Source organism: Podarcis cretensis (genome assembly GCF_951804945.1).
Source record: "Podarcis cretensis genome assembly, chromosome: 2".
Taxonomy (NCBI): domain Eukaryota; kingdom Metazoa; phylum Chordata; class Lepidosauria; order Squamata; family Lacertidae; genus Podarcis; species Podarcis cretensis.
Window position 1 is genome coordinate 32,814,218 of NC_137171.1, and position 15,750 is coordinate 32,829,967.

The 15,750-nt window shown below is 41.9% G+C and overlaps 1 long non-coding RNA gene across 6 annotated transcripts in view; it reads left to right on the forward strand.

The window, feature by feature from the left end:
• The first annotated feature begins 9,984 nt into the window (after nt 1-9,984).
• LOC307211163 overlaps nt 9,985-15,750 on the forward strand; it is a 39,558-nt gene continuing 33,792 nt past the window's right edge. Inside the window, exons 1-2 of one of the 6 annotated variants that reach the window (XR_013836315.1) lie at nt 9,985-10,483; nt 10,654-10,696. This is a non-coding gene — a long non-coding RNA (uncharacterized lncRNA). Of the gene's footprint in view, nt 10,484-10,515; nt 10,697-11,862; nt 12,182-13,409; nt 13,579-15,750 lie in introns of those variants that run through there. The other 5 variants (XR_013836316.1, XR_013836317.1, XR_013836318.1 and 2 more) reach the window with 5 other exon arrangements.

The following is a 15,750-nucleotide window of genomic DNA, read 5'->3' on the forward strand; positions in this document are numbered from 1 at the left end:
AGTGAAAATAACATACAAAAATACATTATATTATGAGAAAGTGCTTCCAAAAATGTGCAAATTAGGAAAAATATGGTCTGAAATGCTGATGAATTTTCTTGAGGTACTTTTTAAAATCATAAACTGATGCAGGATTGTGGAGAAATGAAATTTGACAGATTCCTCTGTCCCTAAGTAAGGAGCAGCCGCTATTTACACCTACTGTAGGACCCAATTCTCCCTACTGCACTGCCCAAAGAGAGGGCTAAGCAAGCAGGCAGAGCCTTTCAGCGACAGAAGGCATGCTGAGCAAGAAGACTAATTACTGCCTCCTCTTGCCTTGCCCCCCCTTTCTGTGTGTCTAGGGGGGGGGGGAGTATTGGACACATGGTTGCAAAAGAAGCAGACATGCTGCTTCCAATCATTTGCATTATCTTCTGTCTTTGGACATGTTAAGGATGCCAACTGGGCCCAGCAGAGTGCCAAGGGTGACTCAAGTGATCAGAAGCACAGCCTCTGCCTTTGCATGCTTACCTTCCCCCTCCTTTAGATGGCCAAGTAGGAAGACTGGGGCTCACTGGGCCCAGTTTTCACCACTCCGCATCTGAAAGGAGAGAGCAAGTTTTCAGAGATAATTGCATGTGCAAGGTAAATCACAACAAGTTGAGTCTCCCTACCTTTGCACATAACTTTGTGCAAACGTGTGTTTATGCTGTGAAATGTGTGAAATGGCATTAAGGCACAAAAGCACAGTGCTTCAGCGGGAGAACTGTGTGCACATTCAGTCACCTAGAGATGTGTTTTAGAAAGACAGAAAATGCAGTTATTGGGTGGTGGGGACAACAATACTCTTCATTAACAGACTGACATAAATTCCAGAATAATGGAAGAAAAAAACAATGAGGACAAAAAGGCAAGAGCAAGATCTAATGGGAAGTGTATGTGGAAGGAAATTCATAGGTGTGAAATTCATATGAAACTGCAGTATATAGAGTCAGACCATTGGTTCATCTAGCTCAGTGCCTGCCATCAGCTCTCCAGACAGGTATCTCCCAGGCCTGCCTGTAGATGCCAAGACTGGCTGAACCTGGAACCTTCTGTACAAAAACCATGTGCTCTGACAGAGAGCCACAACCCTTTGCAATTGCCTTGTTGAAAGAGCACGAAGTTGAGCAAGCACATATATATATGTAAGTTGTGGGAATGTTTGAGTCAAGATCCATGTTAGATTCGGGATACTTTCTAATCAGACGAACAATTAGGAATGGCCTAAAAATGTTTTAGAAGCTCCATTTTACATTTATGAAGAAAATATTGGACAAATCTATTGGATGTAGTGAATCTTGCATCTATCTAAGGAAGATGCATTTGACATTTATATCTGAGGGCACTTCTGGTGCTATGAATGATACAATGCAGAACGATCACTGGGCATAGCTTTGCCTGCCTTTGAAGACCACATCGCCTTTATGATGATTAATATGGAAAATCACAATGGAATTAGCAACATCGCAGAGCATTTTAACTTTCAACCTTTTTTTTATTACTGAAAGTGCATTCTTCATATTGCAAGTGATAATCAAACTGCCAATTGGCAGGTGGTTGATTTTGGCAATATCTATACTTTTAATATCTTCAGTTTTGTGGTACTTTCCAAACTTTTCCCCTTTCCTTTTTAGTAGCAAATGAGCTGGCTTTCCCCCTGCTTTCTGACACTGCATTGAGACGATTCGTGAATGCTGTCTCAAAGTAAACCTGAAGATTCAAAGGCGACTGTTGCCCCTCAAGGTGTGTAAGAAGTGCAAGAGTTCGGGAGGGCTGCTTTTCTTACGTTTTTACCGAAGTGTTGTATATAGTGTATTGTGGTTTTGTTTTGCCACTTTTACTACCACTTTTAAAACCAGTGTCCTGGTTCACATAATATTTCCAAGCAAATATGTGGGTTTTCTGGAGAGCAGCTCACAAGCACTTGGCTCCTACCTGGTTCGTTTTCCTCCTGCGCTGTAGCATACTGAGTGAAGCCAAGCCAATGTTTAGCTTATCCTGTCACACAGCTGGGAACTTGTGGTTAAGCTTTCTCTGCAAGGTTTGCTCCTGGCTACAGCTTCTGGTAAGTGCAGTGAGAGCTTAACGACGAGCCCAGTTCAGACAGCTGTGAGCTCCTCTCTGAGAGCATGCATGTCAGGATGGGCTGATTTGTCAATTTTGGGTTCAGTCAGTTTCTCATTTTTCCAGCCTTGTTGAATTCTCCACATCAGTTGTATACCTCAAGAACATTCTTCAGCATATTAGTATGATTTTCCCCTAATATACATATATTTTGCTTTATACACACATTTTTGCAGAGCTCGTTTCCCAAATATAATGTATGTTATTTTCACTCTTGTGCATATTTATACACACAATTGTTTAAAAATGCATTTTTTAACACATTGCTTGCTTGGAGAACTGAATTGCAAAAATTGTAGAATTGTGAATTTGAAAGTTGCATTTTGGTTCCCATATTGTTCTGGAAAGTACAAATCTGGCAGCTTAGCCTTTAAATGTTAACTGAATCAAATTTCTCCCCCACCTAGCTGCATGTTTAAACAGTCATGATGAGTCATAGTGTGGCTCACCATGTTGCATAAACCAAACTAGTGATTAGTAACCCTCTAATTTTTGCCTTTAAGTTGATAGCAATCCAACTATACAGGATGATCACATTACGTAACCTCTGAAGAAATCCATGGAATTTTGTCACACTGTGCCAAGAGCTTCTGGATGAAGAAGAGGAAGAAGAGTTTGGATTTGATATCCCACTTTATCACTACCCGAAGGAGTCTCAAAGCGGCTAACATTCTCCTTTCCCTTCCTCCTCCACAACAAACACTCTGTGAGGTGAGTGGGGCTGAGAGACTTCAAAGAAGTGTGACTGGCCCAAGGTCACCCAGCAGGTGCATGTGGAGGAGCAGAGACGTGAACCCAGTTCCCCAGATTACGAGTCTATCGCTCTTAACCACTACACCACACTGGATCTCTTTCACTGCCCTGTAAGGTAAACTACCGAACTACTGAACTTGATCTGGGCTGACTTTGCCCATCTTAGATGATCTTTGGATCCTTCCAGGCATGAGAAAATATAAAGGGGGATTCCTGCTCCAGCTGAGCTTTGTTAGAGAGCATTTCTGTGCTCACGTATGATCCTCTTTTCTTTGGTTATTCTCTGATCCTACCTTCTGGTTTGTGCTTTGGTCCTGACGTGCTCTTCAGTCCTGCTGACTGTTTCCAGTGTCAAGTCTGCCAAGCAGTCACAGAGAAGCACACAAATCTGCAAACATGTTTCCTCTTGCTGTTGATTTTGTTGTCTCTTAAATTCTGGAGAAATTCTGAAATACCACATTGTATAGACAAAAATAGACCCTGGTTAGTCATAACCTGTTAAACAAGAGTTCAAAACAATGTCTTGACAGCTGAATTACATCGCTGAACTTCATGGGATAGGAGGACAGAGCTGACACAAGTTACAAATGAACTTGAGGCTGTAGGCCAGTGGCCGTAGGCACAGAAAGTAGGACACAGAATTGGAGATTTTTGGACATAAAATCCAATATGGTCTACAAACAAGATAATCTCATGTTTGCTCAGAAGATCACGTACTTTCTTTTTTTAAAAAATAGGCCGCATTACTGTTCCATATGCTCACATTAGTATATTGGTATATACCAATGTTCAGTCAAATATCCATGCTGAGTGCTAAATTAACCACTCAACTGACACACAATTCTGAAACAGACTTTGATTGGAGAACTGAACAGAGTGTTTTGTTATACAGTAACTGCTATGGCAGGGGTAGGGAGACTTCAAGCCTGTGGACTGAATGAAGCCTCTCTCTTCAGCCCTCAGAACTCTGCTCAGGCCACATCCCTTAATGGGACCTCCAAGGTAGCAAATGATTACCTGAAAAAAAATCCAAGGCAATCAAGCCACATAAAGTAAATGGGCTGTATCCAATGTGCCTTGGCAGTGAGCTCCTGCACAACCAAGTTTCTGTTTAGGTGGAAGCCAGGTATGCTTAATTAGATTTCTACATTGCGACAAGTAGGTGTATTTTTGCTGGTTGCTAGGTGACAGAACTGAAAGCAAATGAGAACAGGCATTTATCTGGTACAATATTTAGATTCTACCTTTCTTTAAAAACACTAAAGGCAGCCTGTGGTAACATAATAGAAAACCATGTATTCAAAACAATAAAAATCAAAGAAACATCATGTGTATTTGGAGAAAAAAGCCACAACAAACTGGAGGGGGGGGCGGAATCATAGCCCAAAGGCTTTCCTGGAAAGTCAGGCTTGGGCTAGACACCGAAAGGTCATCCATGTGATGGATATTGGGAACTATTCCTAGAAAGTGCTCCACAACTAGGGATTGTATCCAATAAAGTCCCATCACCACAAGGTCTTCTGCTTCCACAGTGGGGTTTTCTTTAGCTCACCTCAACAAACATTCTCCTTGCTCCTTCCAAATCAGTTTTGGGGGCTTCCCCAACCCTCTGGAGCAGATTTGGGGGGCACACTGTGAGTGGAGGGGGGGGGAGTGTTGTTGCACAGGTGGAAGTCCTTGAACTAACGCTATGACTTTGTTAGATGCAGCTTACAGCGCTGCAGCTGAAAAGTCTATCCCATCTTCCCACTGTACTTTGGGTGGCAGAATAGCCAGCTTCCTCCTTTCTTCTTCTGTTAGATCACAAACACAACGAACCCGTCTGTTCATGGAAGGGAATATGGGATCTAACCCCTACCCAAGGTAAATTCAGTTGTACCTCCTAGCCAGCAAAATTGGAAGTCCATGTTAAACAATGACAAATAAATTGATTTGTCATTGTTTAACATGGACTTCCAATTTCTTGTACATTAATTTCGGAGCCATTATCTCTTACTTATTTTTCTACTTACAGTTTTGGGAGGATGGGAGGAGAGAATGAGAAAACAACAATGAATTAGCACTTACAGCTATCCTGAAAACAGGTTTGGACTTCCACTTCACTGGCATAACAATATATACACAGCTAATATGTTTCTAAAGGAAGATTTTGGAATCGCTTTTAACCATGGAATCTTCAGTGAATTATTGTCTTTGCAGAAACCAGAGGGTAAAATTCCCCACAAAGTCAACACTCATGGTTTTAATCTAGAACAAACTAAGACAGCACTTGCCAACCTGACACTCTTCAGATGTTTTAGTCCAAAGCACTTGGAGGGCACCAAGTTGAGGAAGGCTGTCTTAAGGCAATCGCAGTACTCATCTCAGTTACTTGTCCCCCTCTAATTTCATTTTATACAGACTTTTAGGTGTGTCCATTAAAAATGGTGCATTATTTTGATGACTATGTTGTGGACACAGCACTGGGCCTACAGGCACTGAATATATCGTTACATCCAATTTTGCCCATAAAGCACTGCAGACTGCAGGGAACAGTGCACCATTGGGCTCCACCACTCAAAGGAACATCTGTTGCAAAAGGACATCAACAAACAAAACATCTGTCAGTCATGTGCATGCCTCCTGCTAGGTAAAACTCAAAATTTACATTTACATTAAATGTCATTAGCGCAGAAACTTCCTACGATGCCATTATCCTTACAAAATGCTTCCCCTTCCCTCTGCCCTGCCCCTAGTTTTCAAAACTGGACTGAAGAACAACAGACACCGTAAAGGAGCAAGATGAATTCTAAATACTTTCTTAGGACTGCATCTAACAGGCCATTAGTTGCCACAGCATTGACAAAAATAAATTTGGCTGTTATGAAACCTCTTAAAGATGTTTGATCCAGAAGAGGCCATTTAAAAGAAGCTGCTTATAAAGGCAGAACGTCTCCAAAAGACACACAGCCATTTATCTCTATTTTTGTTTTGTTTTTTTGTTTCCTGAGTTGTAACACTGCTTCCTGTAGTTTTTAAAAAAATCTAAATTAATTTAGACTGGCTATGCCATATAGAGGTATCCAGCTTTCAAATGTCGCATTGGAATGCTTTCCTTATTCATATTCAATGTAAATGTACACTGCTTTAATAATAATGGCCCACATTCACCTGTTTTAGGTGCATTTAATAGAAAACAGTGCTAACCAACATAGCCTAACACAAATGCACAAAAGTAGCTGGGTACATACTGTTCTCTTGGGTGCACGGCTGCATTCAGTTCATGCTCCTGATGTGCACAGAAAATCAGAAGAAACTCCAACATGATAACTGAATTGGATACATTGGAGGTCCATAAGTGAGCAATCTCTCAGGTTACAATATAGTTCACTTTGACTCCAGTGTATGACAGAGGCACGCCAGTCTAGTTGGATCACTGCTATAATGGACTGGCCAATGTTCTGTCTAGCTCTTCATTCTGCTTTTGCCATTAATCTAAAGAGTAATCACTTCAAAGGAAACATAAATAAATTAGATGTTCTTCAGTGACAATCTGAGATTGAGAAATCCCTCCTACCAACCATTTTGTTCAATCAGTGGGCAAATTTCAGTAGGTTTGGTCTATTTCCCACCCTCAGAGATCAATAGTTAATTCACATTGGATGGAAGCATATTTCCTTCCATTTTAAAAAAGTACTTTTGTTAATTTGGCTCATTGACTCCCAAGTTTGGAGAAAGACCAAGTTCATTTTCTTCCTGCCTGTCATCACATTCAAATGATTCTATTATACATCTATCTAGTCAGGCATTGCTTTTCTAAGCTAAAATTTGCATAACTCTAATTCTAAGATATTAGGGCCTTTGCTTATTAGCACTAGGACTTAATGTTTCCTTTTATTAAAAGCATGCCTTCCATTTTCATTATTAAAAAGCTGCTTTGGAGGCTGCTCTGACATCTTGTGATATATTTCTTTAAATATATATTTACAGCATAAACATTCAGTGAAACAGACTATTAAATATATTGTTAATTAGACATATCATCAATTGTGCACATGTGGGTGTTGACAGACAGCGTCAATCTAATTCACTTGACACAGATATTGGCTGACACCTCCAGCTCCTTGTTGGTCTTTTAGAATCTGTGCATGAAGTGGAAGGGAAAACTTTTCCAAGCTAAGCACTCACTTCTTAACCTAATGGATATTTGCTGAAGACTAAATAATAATAATAATACAGTAACAACCCTGGGCCACAAGATCACTCATTATGAAAGCCAGAATGCTGTATTATAAAAAGGTAAAGGGACCCCTGACCATTAGGTCCAGTCGTGACTGACTCTGGGGTTGCGGTGCTCATCTCACTTTATTGGCCGAGGGAGCCGGTGTACAGCTTCTGGGTCATGTGGCCAGCATGACTAAGCCGCTTCTGGAGAACCAGAGCAGCGCACGGAAATGCCGTTTACCTTCCCGCCAGAGCAGTACCTATGTATCTACTTGCACTTTGACGTGCTTTCAAACTGCTAGGTGGGCAGGAGCAGGGACTGAGCAACGGGAGCTCATCCCATCGCGGGGATTTGAACCACCGACCTTCTGATCAGCAAGTCCTAGGTTCTGTGGTTTAACCCACAGCGCCACCTGCGTCCCATGCTGTATTATAGAAATGGAAATATAAGCTATGCTTAAGTATGAATGACTGGAGCACACTCTAGGAACAATCAAAGGCACTGTATATAGCAAGAGAGACCTTCAAAAGAATGGTTAAGAATGTGGAACATTTTCCTGTAAGTATCATCACCATCATTTATTATTTATAAAGTGTCTACTAGGCACTAGGTGCTGCATAGAATTCGTAGCCAATACAGAGACCCCTCACAAAGGCTCGTTACACGAAAAGCATGGAACACAAGCATGAAAGAAGAGGGGAGTTTGTGCTACCCAATGTTGCTGCCTACTCTCGCCTCTTTGTTCACATTCCCCTCATCCCTTCCAGCCTCATCTCTTTCTCACATTGCAGTCATCATCAGAGTGTCATTTTTACAATCAAGTGGTGTATAAATTTTATGAACCAAATAAAGAAACCATACACAGGGAATGTCTTATCAGTGCTTATCAATAACTTCCTACCTTTTACAGCACAACTCAATAAAATGTTAATATTAGCAGGTACCAAGTAGCTGTCACTTGGTACAGACATTGCCTGTTAGCTGTGTCTGCATTACATTCTTGTTAATATATATACCAATCGGGGTGTGTGTGTGTGTGGGCACAAGTTGCATGTTGTTGTGTGTCAGTGCAGAATGACTCTGTAAGTACAGAACCGGATTTCAGCTCATGGCTGTGCGGCGGGTCTGGATGTGAAATTATGGTTCCCATCATCTTCATCATCTTTTTATTTTCATTTAAATTGTACCGATTCTGTACATGTTTACTCAGAAGTAAATCCCATTGGATTCAACATGGCTTTTTTCCCAAATGAATGTGTGCACTATTTCAGCCTTAAGAGTGTTTAAAGGGCATATAAACATTTTTTAAAAAAAAAAAATTACAACAATGTTGTAAGGTAGATCAGTTTTATCAGGCCATATTGCAGATTATGTCAGCGTGCTAAGATTTGTCTAGCTCACCTTCTATGCCAGAGCTAAGTATTTGAACTTGGGGCTTCCTGGTTCACAATTTAGTGTTTTCCTGTGCATGCCTATTCATAATAATAATAATAATAATAATAATGGAAGTTTTTAATGTTTGATGTTTTATCATGCTTTAAATATTCTGTTGGGAGCTGCCCAGAGTGGCCGGGGAGGCCCGGCTAGGTGGGCAGGGTATAAGTAATAAATTATTATTATTATACTCAGAAGTAAATATTATTACACTCAATGGGGCATATTCCCAGATAAGTATGTATAGCATTGGTAATCTTAATTCACTATGCTATAGTAGCATGTTGTTAGTAGCTGTGGCCCTCTTTCGTAATCAAACATCTGCTGAATGTTTATACTATCTAAACTTATCTAAATCCCGAGTGCACAAAGATATACTTGTGGCTACATATTTTTTTTTGTTGGAGATGAGATTCCAAATTTTTTGTTGGCATCCATTTCCCTTTTGTGGTGCAGTATTAGCTGAGTCACCACTGCATATCATAAACAACCCCTCACCCATCCTAGTTCCGTCTGCTACTTTTAGAATACGCTGGCCATTCTTCCATCTACTCCCAGGCCAATGGATCACCTGTGGACAGGGGTCTTCAAATGTTGGTGGCTCATTAGGTAAAGACAAACAGGTAAAAGGTAAAGGTAAAGGTACCCCTGCCCATACGGGCCAGTCTTGACAGACTCTAGGGTTGTGCGCTCATCTCACTCTATAGGCCGGGAGCCAGCGCTGTCCGCAGACACTTCCGGGTCACGTGGCCAGCGTGACAAGCTGCATCTGGCGAACCGGCACCAGAGCAGCACACGGAACGCCGTTCACCTTCCCGCTGGTAAGCGGTCCCTATTTATCTACTTGCACTTAAGGGTGCTTTCAAACTGCTAGGTTGGCAGGCGCTGGGACCAAACGACGGGAGCGCACCCCGCCGCGGGGATTCGAACTGCCGACCATGCAATCGGCAAGTCCTAGGCGCTGAGGTTTTACCCACAGCGCCACCCACATCCCTAAAGACAAACAAGCTTGGGGTAAATCTACCCCGCCCTGCATTTGCCTCCTGGAGAGCAAAAAGAAAATGAAAAAAAAAAAAAAAGAATGTCAGGGAGCCCTCTGCTAAGTACTCTAGGTCAAAAGCTGTTTCAACTGCTGGCGGGTGTTCCCACTTCCACACCCAGAAATACACCTGGTAGCATATTTAAGTCTTGTGAGGCAAAGGTGAAGCAAAGTTGGATTGATGTAACTAACAAAGGGGAAAAAATATACTGGTTGGACAGCTCCATAAAGCTGTTTTATTATTTTTATTCACCAGAAGAATGGAGGATTCAGGCAATGAAGCCAGAGCTACTATAACTAATCTGTCATATCTCCTTTTCTACCTTGGCTTGTTGGGGAAATGCTATTTAATTATTTAATTTCATGAAACTTATACACAGCTTGTTTGCTTAAAAAAAAAAAATCCTTACTGTCGGGGTGTGTGTGTGTGTGTGTGTGTGTGTGTGTGTGTGTCAGATAAGACAGGAAAATCAAGAAAAATGTACGGCCCTACTTTAAAACATAAAAAGAAGTTAAAATACTAAACCAGATTAAATTTACTTCAGCTTTCTAAACAACTGGGTAGGCTTCTCTAAACAAGAATGATTTCAGCAGGAGATATTATGGGAAGAATCCGTCTCTTGCTGTTCCTGTCTTCCTCAGAGGACATCCTCTAAACAATATTGATTGAAACTGAGGTGTGTTTGTTTTGTATAAAACCTGTGTGCCCTGAGAGAAGGATAAGGCCAGGGCAGGGAGCACATAACTGCCAGCTTCCGGCAAAACCATCAATGGCCTGAGAGAACAGTTGGAGCAGACTCAGCCCTGCTTTTATTGGGGCTGATTTAAAAAAACAACAACAGCTGTGTGACCTGAGGGAAAGCAGAAGCCAGGAAGCCCAGGACAAAGAACGACTTAGGCCCAGGGTACCTTTGAACTCATATGTCCCAGTTCAATAACTGGGATAATCTTTTAATTAATAATAATAATAATACCTTTATTGTCAATGTACAACCTGTGTACAATGAAATTAACCGAGCCTCTGAGGAAAAATCTCTGGTTGTCTCCCTGAAAACCTTTTTTTTAATGCTACAAGGAGTATGCAGATGGTGGAGAGAAATTTCTTCCTGTGATAGATGGTGAGCTATGTTTTCAGTTCTTATGAATGTGTGTGCATGTGTGTTTGTTTATATATATATATAAAGTTAGGGTCATATACCTATCAGCTCCTGAAGAGCAAGCACATCAGTAAGCCTGAGAGAACCCTTGTTATTCTATATTTTGGACTATTTGTTTGTTATACTATTCTAAAATGGTTAGCTGCCTTGTGTGCCTTTGCCGAAAGATAGTATATACGACTGCAACAAACAAACAATCCCCCTCAAATAGAATGATCATAATAACCCAAATGTGTCAATGGCGGCAAGCAGGAAGGAAAAAGAACAGGACATTTCAGTGTGAACTTGCTTCTTCCCTTCCCCACAGGCAATGGAGTGGACTGGACAAGCCTGCAATCATTTGTTAATACAGTGGTACCTCGGGTTAAGTACTTAATTCGTTCCGGAGGTCCGTTCTTAACCTGAAACTGTTCTTAACCTGAAGACCACTTTAGCTAATGGGGCCTTTTGCTGCCGCCATGATTTCTGTTCTCATCCTGAAGCAAAGTTCTTAACCCGAGGTAATATTTCTGGTTTAGCGGAGTCTGTAACCTGAAGCGTATGTAACCTGAAGCGTATGTAACCCGAGGTACCACTGTAATCTTCCAGGGGCCACCTACAAGCGCTGGATGGCAACAGAGACAAAAATGGGTGGAGAATTAGACTGACTCTTACCTTTGTATGTTAGTATGCTTTCTAGGAATAGAAAAGTCAGAGATTTGTACACCCCACATCTCCATCCTTGCAGATAGGAGGGATTATCTGTAGGGCAACCAGCCCCATATAACCAGCATGGTTGTGTCTAATTAGTGCCTAAAGCATGGATAGGCAAACTGAGGCCCGGGGACCGGATTTGGCCCAATCGCCTTCTAAATCCGGCTCGCAGACCATCCGGGAATCAGTGTGTAGAATGAGTAGAATGTGTCCTTTTATTGAAAATGCATCTCTGGCTTATTTGTGGGACTTGCCTGGTGTTTTTACATGAGCAGAATGTGTGCTTTTATTTAAAATGCATCTCTGGGTTATTTGTGGGGCATAGGAATTTGTTCACGCCCCCCCCCCCCAAAATATAGTCCGGCCCCCCACAAGGTCTGAGGGACAGTGGACCAGCCCCCTGCTTAAAAAGTTTGCTGACCCCTGGCCTAAAGGGTTAAAACCATAGAGTCAGCTGTACTGCTAGGCTTCGCCTTTGTCACTTCCCCTCACCTTGGGAGGAAATGGGTAGCCAAGCATTTTGTTTTTCTCACCCTACATGTAGACTTCATTATGTAAGGAGTTCTGAACTAATTATTCTATCCACATGGCTTTAACCAGCCTCTTTTGTTTCAGACCAGAATGGAGTCTGAAATTAGGATTTTCCTCTACCAGTAGTTTATAAATTTTTATCTTTTGTAACTCATCAACTGCCTGCCCATTTTTTCTGACTGCTATATGGAAAAGAACAAGAATCTGGCCTTTGAAGGGTTTGTAAGTAATCCATTTTATAACCTCCCAAACATGTGGTCTGTCTCTGTGCTAGGGAAATGTAAAAGTTTGGAAATAACTTTTAAAGGGGACATTTTAAAGGTTTTGCAACCGAAATCTCCATGCTCTTCTTTGTTGCATGTTTTGCAATGTTAAATCTCTGCTGGGGTTCTTTCACCAAAGTGAATATGCCCCAAACTTGGGCCTTGGCTTCCAGGGCTAAGGGCAAGGGCAAATTACAGACTAGCGAGAGCATTTGAGGAGGGTGCAGTGCAGAACCAGTGGGGGGGGGTGTGGTCCTCTGTCTGTGATTCCCTATAGTGGGGCCCCACTGGTGGTGTGTAAATCACATCAATTCCAATTCTAAGGCCTTGTACTAATGTTCCCACAAGTGCAAATCAGTAGACTTTTTTTTTTTTTTTGCTTCACTTGATCACTTACAGCTTCATCTGAATGTTGCATATTCTGTGCATGTTCTCATTTATGACTTTTGCAGAATGTGGCATTTGTCAACAGTTCTGCTAATTCCTAATAGTCAATTAGTAGCAGGATATTGGACTTGTTCCCCTCGATGGAATTCAGGCTCTCATAAGATGCATGGTGTTGTCTCACTGTTCCAATTTATATCAAAGCTTAATGCTCATTGTTTTCCTAATTGCGCTCTTTGCACTTGCTTGATGTTATTCCATTTTATCTTCTGTGCTGACGATCATAGCTAGAGGACGAATGAAAATGGTAAGTTGTCATGTCAGGTTTCCACGTAAAAGTTTGGCTACAATAGGACCATAATTAAACTCCCCAACTTCAAATGTTCCAAAATTCCCCAGCTGTCTCATGGTGCAAGACAGGATACAGTTCACATTATTAAACAATGGCCTCAGCAGCTATTTTGACCCACGTCTAGACTGATAGATTTCATCATGTGATTAATAAACTCTAACCCACTTTAGGCAGCCAGACATTTTGTTGACTGTTTTGCAGAGTATCTAAATTTTAAAAACCAAGAATGATGCATCTAATGAAGTGGACTGTAGCCCGAGAAATTTTATCCCAGAGCAAAGATTTGAACCCTTATCTCCCAGTTACTAGTCCACCATGCCACACTGGCTCTCCAGAACAACCTGGCTACACCTATATGGTGTCATTGTCATCTCCTGTGACCTAGCAACGTCACCAGGTCTAATGGGCACCAGCCGCAACTGATTCAAGTCATCTGTGTTTGTATCTAGCAAGAGCCTTAGGATGAAGTTTGTGAGGAAGTAGCAGACATCGAAATGAGGTTGTTTCAGGTGCTTTACAGCTGTCAGGTTGCACCCTGGCCTCCTGGGAAAAGCCACTTAATGACTAATCCCTTCTCTCTGCAAATACAACACCTGACTGTTATTCACTTCTGCCTGGAGGTAAGAGCACATGCAATTCAGCTGCAGTGATGGAGTATGGATAGGGATGAAGATCACAAGCAGGATTCAGTGTGGGGTTCCCAGTAGGTTTATAAAAAACACTCACAGATTACCAGTTTTCTCCTGACTACCATGATGAGCCCTTGTCAGTGTTCCAATTTTTCCTTGGTGTTCCTTCACTTGTATATATTTGTTCTTCTGCCTGTCATTTTGAATTATTGTAACTCTGTCTTTGGAGGTTTTGAATATTTCTGAATAATTCATTCTCTCTGCTTTCCCTGGGATGCCGCTCAGACTGCTATTAATCATACTGCATTATTTAGCTGTGAGGAACTTAGGTGCTCTCCCCTCCCCCTCCCTCCAATTGTGGTTTTTCTCTACTCCACAAAGCAGCAGGACTTCTAAAAAGCTTTGATCATGAAAAAAAGGCTTCTTTATTTAGAGCAGAAATCCTATACATACTTTTCTGGGAGTAGGTCCCATTGTGTTCAATGGGACTTATTTCTACTTAGGATGGCAGTGTTAAGATCTTTGTTTCTTAGTACATTTTGAGAGAATATGTAAGTCATTGATTAGGATGTGTTTTGATTCCAGGAAGTAATCTGAGGTTAAATCAAATCTGAGAAGTCTAGAATTCTCGGCACATACAGAGCAAAATCTTCCACAGGTGTGTGTGCAGAACTAAAAATGCACACATTCTTCTCAATGTCCAAATTCTCCAGTAATTTGTCTCTCCTTAAATTTATTTCATATATTTGGACTGGAGAAATTAGTAGAGATTCACAGCAGGCCCTGAAAAAGTGGAGGCAGGTGCAGAAAGGATGAAAATACGGGACATATTATAAGGGAGGCAATATTAAAGGGCGCATTGTCACATAGTGGAGAAGAAGTAAGGGAAAAGTGCAAGAGTTTTCCTTAATACAAACAAAGTTATTTGTCTCAAATTGATTGCAGGTGTCCTCTGCATGTGGTTGTGCTTTTAACTTGACACTGCTAATCTACATTCAGGGTACAAAGAGCCTGTTCTGTGTGTAGCGGCACTCCCATTCAACTGACTCCCCACAATTTCAAACTGGCTCCTGGCAGCTACTATGCACCCCATGGGAACTGAATCAGCCTTAAACCAAGGCTGATTACCCAGGAGCTAGAGATGGCAGAGAGCTCTGCCCCAGCAGGAATTCAGACTGGAAACCAGAATTCTAGGACAATGAGCAGAGTGGACTTAGGGTTTGGGCCTGGACTATTCCAGAAACTACCGTATTTTTCGCTCTATAAGACGCACCCGAGCATGTCGCAACTAGTTTTTAGAGGAGGAAAACAAGAAACAAGAAAGCGACGCAAAGCCTCTTGAGCGAAGAGGGAGGAGCGCTTCCACTGCGCTCAAGAGGCTTTGCATGGCTATTGCTGAAGCCAGAAGAGCAAGAGGGATTGCTGCGCACCGATCCCTCTTGCTCTTCTGGCTTCAGCGATAGCTGCGCAGCCTGCATTCGCTCCATAAGACACACACACATTTCCCTGTACTTTTTAGGAGGGCAAAAGTTCATCTTATAGAGCGAAAAATACGGTATTTGATGAAAAGGGGACTTGACTATAATATGTATTTCCAGCACCACTGCTACATTCACGGTGCAATCCTATGCAGACTCAAAAGACTCATAGAGTTCAATGGGGCTTGCCATCTTTTGTACAGTGGTACCTTGGGTTACAGACGCTTCAGGTTACAGACTCTGCTAACCCAGAAATAGTACTTCGGGTTAAGAACTTTGCTTCAGGATGAGAACAGAAATCGTGCGGCGGCAGCAGCAGGAGGCCCCATTACCTAAAGTGGTCTTCAGGTTAAGAACAGTTTCAGGTTAAGAATGGACCTCCAGAACGTATTAAGTTCTTAACCCAAGGTACCCCTATTTCCATTGCATGAAATGAATGTTCTGTAAACTATCAACCACCACCTAGTTGTGAACTTTGGCCTCTCAAATTTCATTGGCGCCTTGCGCTACACTAAACTTTGGCACGTGTGCCCCTGCGCTTCATTCTATAGTATGGTTGTGATGCCCAGTGTGGCCAAACCAGTTGCACTTCCCTAAAACTGCCTCTGCACCGCCCCCTTTCTTTGGCTTTAGCAGTAGTTGCAAGCAAGGAGAAAGCAGGGGCCTGGCTGAACAAATCTCTGAA